This window comes from Crocuta crocuta, unplaced genomic scaffold, assembly GCF_008692635.1.
Source record: "Crocuta crocuta isolate KB4526 unplaced genomic scaffold, BGI_CrCroc_1.0 scaffold757, whole genome shotgun sequence".
In the NCBI taxonomy this organism is placed as follows: Eukaryota; Metazoa; Chordata; class Mammalia; order Carnivora; family Hyaenidae; genus Crocuta; species Crocuta crocuta.
Window position 1 is genome coordinate 341,964 of NW_027532830.1, and position 7,074 is coordinate 349,037.

Consider the following 7,074-nt stretch of genomic DNA (forward strand, 5'->3'; position numbering starts at 1 on the left):
CTCGTCAGTTAACACTGGTTAATATCTCAATAAATCTCACCAGTTTGGGAGCCAGCCTGGCTAGGTTTAATATCCTATTACTCACTACCTCTGTGCCTTGGTTTCCTTGTCTCTAAAATAAGAATGATATAGTTTGAGTGTATCTTTGAATATAGTACCAACCTTATAAAATGAGAATTAAATGAGTAAAGACACACCAAGGAATTAGAACAATTCTTACCAAATAGCAAGTATCTAATAAAAGCTAGGTATTATTAAGTACCTATCACTTCCGTCATAGTGTATATATGTTTTAATGCAGTAAGCACACTATTGTCTTAATGAGCACCTAATATATTTTAAGATTATGTCAGCAAATATGGCAGACTGAGTTGATGTGAAAGTCCTCTTCCTATTCCAAACACACGGAAATGCTGGATCAAATTAAAATATTAAATCCAGCTGTACTAAGGACATAAGAGAGGCAGGGAGACTGGAAGGAAGGAAGCCTAGGTATCAGCAAAAGAAGGAAAACTCAAAATCCTAAGAGTGTCCTAAAGCTGAGATGGTTCCTGAGGGTTTCAGAACTGGATACAGACCAGTTTAATACTGGTGCAGAGAAGAGAGCCCAAATCACAGACCCTGTGAGTGTGAGGAGCTGGAGTGAAATACCTGAATAAAACTAAGATAAATAAATTACAGTCTTATCTGTAAAATACGGACTAGAAAAACTCTACTGCCTTACAAAAATGGAAAAATGCTTTGTCATCTCCTGGCAACATGGGTAGAAATAGTCACCTGAAAAATATTGGAACCCCAGGCCAGTACCAAATGCTGGGTGTGGCCAGATTCATAGTCCTCAGGTGGTATGAGGCCCGGGAAGTGAAGCTTCAGGACCCACAGAACTCTGTTGGAAGCAAGCACAAAGCCCCCTGAGTGGGGGAGACTTCAACAAGACAAGGTTCACTGGATCTCCACCAAAAACACCCTCTGCTGCAGATGCCATGGCAAAAACTTACAAACCACAGGAAGAAAGTATGCTCCTGAAGAAGTTACCAAGTCTTCACTCGAGAGTCAGGAATAATAGAGCAACACAAAACTACAATGAGTATGTCTAATTTATTCAAAGAGACAAAGGAAGCAAGACATAATATCCAAAAGGAACAGGGTGATTTGAAAAAGAACTGAGCAGAAATTCTAGAAACGAAACATATAGTCAACACAGGACACATTGGATATAGATTGAACAGTGAAGAAATCTCAAAGAAAAGTTTTGAGATGTGAAGAATGGGTAAGAAATGGGTAAGAAAGTTCAGTATCTGCTGAGTGGGAGTTCAGAAAAAGTGAATGGAAAGAACAGGGAAGGTAATGTTTGAAGAGGTAATGACTATGAATTTTCAATATTTGGGTTTTTTTTTAAGTTTGTTTATTTGTTTTTGAGAGAGAGAGAAAGCACGAGTGGGGAAGGGGCAAAGAGAGGAGAAAGAATGCCAAGCAGGCTCCATACTGCCTGACATGGGGCTCGAACCCACGAACTGTGAGATCATGACCTGAGCTGAAGTCAGGAGTTGGACTGAGCCACCCAGCTGCCCCTAAAATTTATTGTAGAGACAAACCTATGCAGAGAAGGACTCTCAGATCCTCCCCTCCCTAAAAGCAGGAAATCTATGTGAATGTTAGCTTCCCTGGAACAGGAGGTAAAGAGCAATCTTATCACCAGAGATGGGACGTTTATAGAGTCCAGAAGGCTGTACAAAACAAGCCTTGTTCCTTGTTACTTTTTACTAATTTGCTACCCCAACCCAAAGTCTGTTTAGAATTCCTTACTAATTGAAGCTCCAAAAGTCACGTTTTCTTTGCCTTGCCAATTCTTCACAGATTTATCATCTCTGTGTCTAAAAAGTATAAAACCTAACTGGCCTTGGTCATTCCGTTGGGTCTCAATTTCATTATTGGGCCTCTGTGTACATGGAATAAAACTTTGTTTTTTCTCTCCTATTTATCAGTCTCATGTAAATTCAGTTCTTAGTCCAACTGGAAGACCTTGAGCATAGAGAAGTATTTTTCATTCCCTTCAGTGTATGTGAATAAATCCCCAAATCTTATTCGTACAACGCTGAGTTTCTGTCATTGTCAAAGGTCAGAGTTGCAAAAAGCTCATCAGGGGTTAAATTTGTCAGCAAAGTGATATGAGGGCAGAGGAGCCAGCCCAGGTTCCTCTAAGGACACCTGAGCAATAAACACACAGTGTTTTGCAGACTGACTTAGTGACAGTGTATCACAAAAGAGCCTTAGCAAGAAATAGAAAAGTTTTCTGATGCCAAAAAGCAGCAAAAAGTAACCATTTTAATTTGGCCTTTAAGACAGTGCTATGAGAAATAAAACACATCCTACAACAATAATCACAAAGAAATACAAACATTTTTAAAAGCAACTCACCTACATGTATTCCTCTGATTTTTCTTTCATTGTTGTTATTCATTATGTCTGGCTTTGAACATAGTACAAAATTCGGCGCCGGAAATTGTTCAGTAGATGATAAATCGGAGAAGCTAGGCTGAGGCCAGACAGAGCCCTGGAATATGCCCACGTAGAAGGTCTCTGTGTGCCTTACAGGGCGGAACGTGTTTGAGTTGTGGGAAGGTCAGTTATATTTGCACATCCGGCAGTGAATAAACCCAGCAAGCGCCAAACTTGTCTTCAGATTTGAATCATCTAAGGGTCTTTTAAAAAATTCAAAGGGTAGACCACTCCCCAGACCACTTAAGTCACCATCTGTATAAGTGGGACATGGCACCAGTTTTTTGGGTTTTTTTTTTAGTTTATTTATTTTTGAGAGAGAGAACATGTGTGTACAAGCACCAGTGGGGGAGGGACTGAGACAGACAGACAGAGAATCCCAAGAAGGCTCTTTAGTGTCAGCACAGAGCACAACAAGGGGCTCGACCCCATGAACCGTGAGATCATGACCTTAGCTGAAACCAAGAGTCTAACGCTTAACCCACTAAGCCACCCTGGCGCCCCTGGCATCAGTTATTTTGAAGCTTCCCCAGTGATTCCAATGGACGGGCAAGTTTCCTAAGGAAACCTGTGGGAAAAGATATAGTGATTTGCTGCACATTAAGCTAGTGCCAAGTCATCTTGTGTATTTTTTTCAAGAGGATATATATTTTCTTCATTTTGCTTTCTGAGCCTCACTGCCCCCTCTGCCAACCCTGCTCCAGGCTTAAAAACTTACATATCAAGTTTAAGGACAAGGTCTAACAGGGATGGGTGGGTGGCTCCGTCAGTTAAGCACCCAACTTCAGCTCAGGTCATAATCTCCTGGGTTTGTGGGTTCGAGCCTCACACTGGTCTTTGTTGACAGCATGGAGCCTGCTTTGGATCCTCTGTGATTCTCTCTGTCCTTCCCCTGCTGCCACTCTCTCTCTCTCTCTCTCTCTCTCAAAAACAAACATTAAAAAGAAAAAAATTAATACAGCCTAACAGCCCCACTGTGGTTTACTGTACTTCACTCCTCTGAAGACCATCTTCCAGTTCATACATTTCCAAACCAAATGAAGTACCCCACTCCCCATATACCTGGCTCACCTGTTAACTTGTATTACAGATTAATGATATCTGCTGGCTCTCTGAAGAAAATACTAGTTTCTGTTCTTCATGATAATAGTGTTGGGAGTTAAATAAGCATTTATATCTTTTCATTCAGGGAACTCTAAAGGGAAACCACGAGGAGAGAAAAGCGGAGAGAGAGGGTGAGAAAGAGCCCTAGCTTAGTGGGGTTAGTGAATGTTCTTCTGCCACCTAGTGGACTCTTTAGGATGCGCTGTGCAAAATCACAGAACAGTGTGGAATCTTTTTATTTACAAAAACCTGGGAGCACTGCCAACTTCACACCATGTATGTAGACGTGGATGTTTTGCAAGTGATCTTTCAGAAGGCTAAATATTCCCTACAGCGTGCTTTTTACCTCTTTTAATTCTTTTTTTCAAAAGTTTATTTATTTTGAGAGAGTGAGCACAAGTGGGAGAGCGGCAGAGGGAGAGAGAATCCCAAGCAGGCTCCGTGCTGTCAGCAAGGAGATCATGACCTGAGCCGAAATCAAGAGTCGAAGGCTCAACCCACTGAGCCATCCAGGCGCCCCAACCTCTATTTAATTCTTATGATCACCTCTACTTTTTGTTTCTTAAAAAACCCCAACTCTAGTTTATCAAGGATTGTCCCTAAAAGACCATATAATCTCCCCAACCTTTCACTATTGGAGTACCTCCGGCTCAGTGATGGAGTCGCTTGTGTTTTTTATCTATACATTAATGTATTAATGAATAGATATTCATCTATGAGAGGAATGAAGATTCATCTCATTGAGCCCTATGGCTTTAAATACTACATACATGTAAATTTATATCCAACAATTTTATCTCCAGGTCAGACTTTTTCTTGAATCGCAGATTCAGAGATCCTACTGTCTACTTGACGTAGCTTCTTGGGTGTCTAATAGACATCTTGGTCCTGACAAGCTGAAATCTTTGCTCACATTTCCAGTGCACCCTTCTTCCTGCATACCCCTCCCCCAGACACACATTCGCACCTCCTCCAGCAGTCTTTTCATTTCAATAAATGGCAATTCTGTTCTTCCAGTTGTTCAGACCAGAGGCCTTGGCGTCATTCTTGATTCCTTTCCTTTAGCCACCTCCCCCCCCCCCCCAATCCAGTCCATCAGGAAATCCTCTTGGATATTTCTGGAATCCTGATAGGACTACTCCACCCTGGTCTAAGCCATCATCTCACCTAGATTGTGGCAGTGGCCTTCTATATGTCCCCCTATAGTCTATACTCAAGAGGCAGCCAGAGTTGTGGAATCCTAAATCAGATCACGTGACTCCTTGCTTAGCATCCACAATGGGTTCATATTGCACCTGTGGAAAGGCGGGGGGTGGGGGGGGTGGAGAGCAGGAGGGGAAGCCGAGGTCCTTACAATAGCCTGCAAGGCTGCCAGTCTGGCTCCCAGTACTTTTCTGATCACTTTGTGCTGACCTCCCCCCTGCCCCCAACACACTCAGCACACTGGCCTTCACATTATGGTTCCCTGACCACAGGCTCTTACCACCCCAGAAGGAACTTGAACCTGTGGTTCCCAGGACTAGTCCTTCCTCCCTTAGACTTTGAACTCCTCTCTCTCAAGGCACCTACCTGTCCCCTTCACCACCAGCACCACTCAACATTCTACCTAGGTTTTCTCCTGAGCACTTACCACCTTGCACCGACTCTGAATTCGCCTGTCTCCCTCCTCCCTTCCTGCCCTTCCCTCCCCTGCCTGTCCTCTGGCCAGAGTGGAAGGGGCTTTACCTGTGTGTTTCTGGCTGTGTCTCCTGCCCCTACACTACCTGAGATAGCGCTGACACTCAGTATTTACTTAATAAATGAACCATACATTTTAATGGGTGAGGCAAGGTATTATGTAATAGACTGGAAAACTAAGGCGAGAACAGGCTTGTAATTATCTCTATTTCTGATGTTAAAATGGCTGCCCTTCGTTTAATATTTTTCTCACCATTTGCACATTAATCATTTCATTTTCATCAACTCCTTCACTGATACACAGCATTGGAATCTGCACCAGCAAAATCACACGAGTTCTACTCTTGGCGTTGCGCTTCAGGAAGATAGCACACCTAAATTTCCCCCCGTTCTTTCAGTTTTCATTAATCAAAACAAGTTTTCAAAGGAACCGGGTTAAAAAGCAGCAGCACAGGGTCCTTACATACCCACAGACAGACACACACACACCCCTAACTGGGCCAGCAGCACAGGGTCCTTACACACACACACACACACATACCTACCTACCTACCTACCTACCTAACTGGGCCACTGTGGGTGCTCTCAGCTTCTGCCTCCCTCCCCTGCGAGGTGGTCTGAAGGTCAAGCAGGGATGGGGCAGCCAAAGCCCCCCTTCATGCAGCAGTATTTTCTACTGACTCCTCCACACTGTTTCACCTGCAGAAACCGGCCCAGTCGAGTCGGTGCGTCACCCCAGTCAGGGAGCAGGCAGGGTTGAGCGAGGAATTATGGGGACCAAGCAAAGACATGAAATACAGATAAATGAATGCATGCACTAGCAAACCTCTGCTCCCCATGAGAGCTGCTGCCTGAACATTACCTGGCAGGACTCCTAGATCTTTATTTTCAGTCTTTTTTTTTTTTTCCTAATGTTTCTTATTTATTTCTGAGAGAGAAAGAGACAGTGCAAGTAGGGGAAGGTTAGAGAGAGAGGGAGACACAGAATCTGAAACAGGCTCCAGGCTCTGAGCTAGCTGTCAGCACAGAGCCCGATGCGGGGCTCGAACCCATGAACCGTGAGATTATGACCTGAGCCGAAGTCGGACGCTTAACCGACTGAGCCACCCAGGCGCCCCTTATTTTCAGTTTTAAACCGCGTACATGCACCTAACCACCACAGACAAGAGTAATATCCCTGGGGCACCTGGGTGGCTTGGTTGGTTACATGCCACACTCTTGATTTCAGCTCAGGTCATGATCTCAGAGTTGTGAGAGAGAGATCAGGCTCTGCACTGAGCCTGAATGTGGAGCCTGCTTGCGATTCTCTCTCTTCCATTCTCTCTCGCTCTAAATAAACAAATATTAAGAAGAAAAAAAGAGTAACATCACTGATGTACCCCTGCTATCAGAGCGTTTCTTAGCTTTTTCTACATCATGGCAGGTGATGGAGGGAATTCTCAGAAATTCTGCAGGTGAGCAGCCTGGGAGCTCCGGCCCTCGGGCCCTGCCCAGCTAGCCCCAGAAGGCTGAGAGCAGTAGCTTGGGGAAAACGCCTGTGAAGCTCTAGAGAATAAAACTCAAGCCACTGGCGACCACAGTCTCCGGGGGTGTTGTGTGTGACAGTATGAACTTGCACCTACCTCAGTCACAGCAAAGGTGCAGGATACAGTGTGCCGCACTGACGTGATAGCGCTGGCCTTTTGTATAAGCAGGTTTGTGTTCTAGAACTCTGAGTAGACAGGCTCCCCTTATTTTAATCTCTTCAGTTTGCTACTAAACCATTTTTTAAAAATAAAAACATAAATGCTCCGC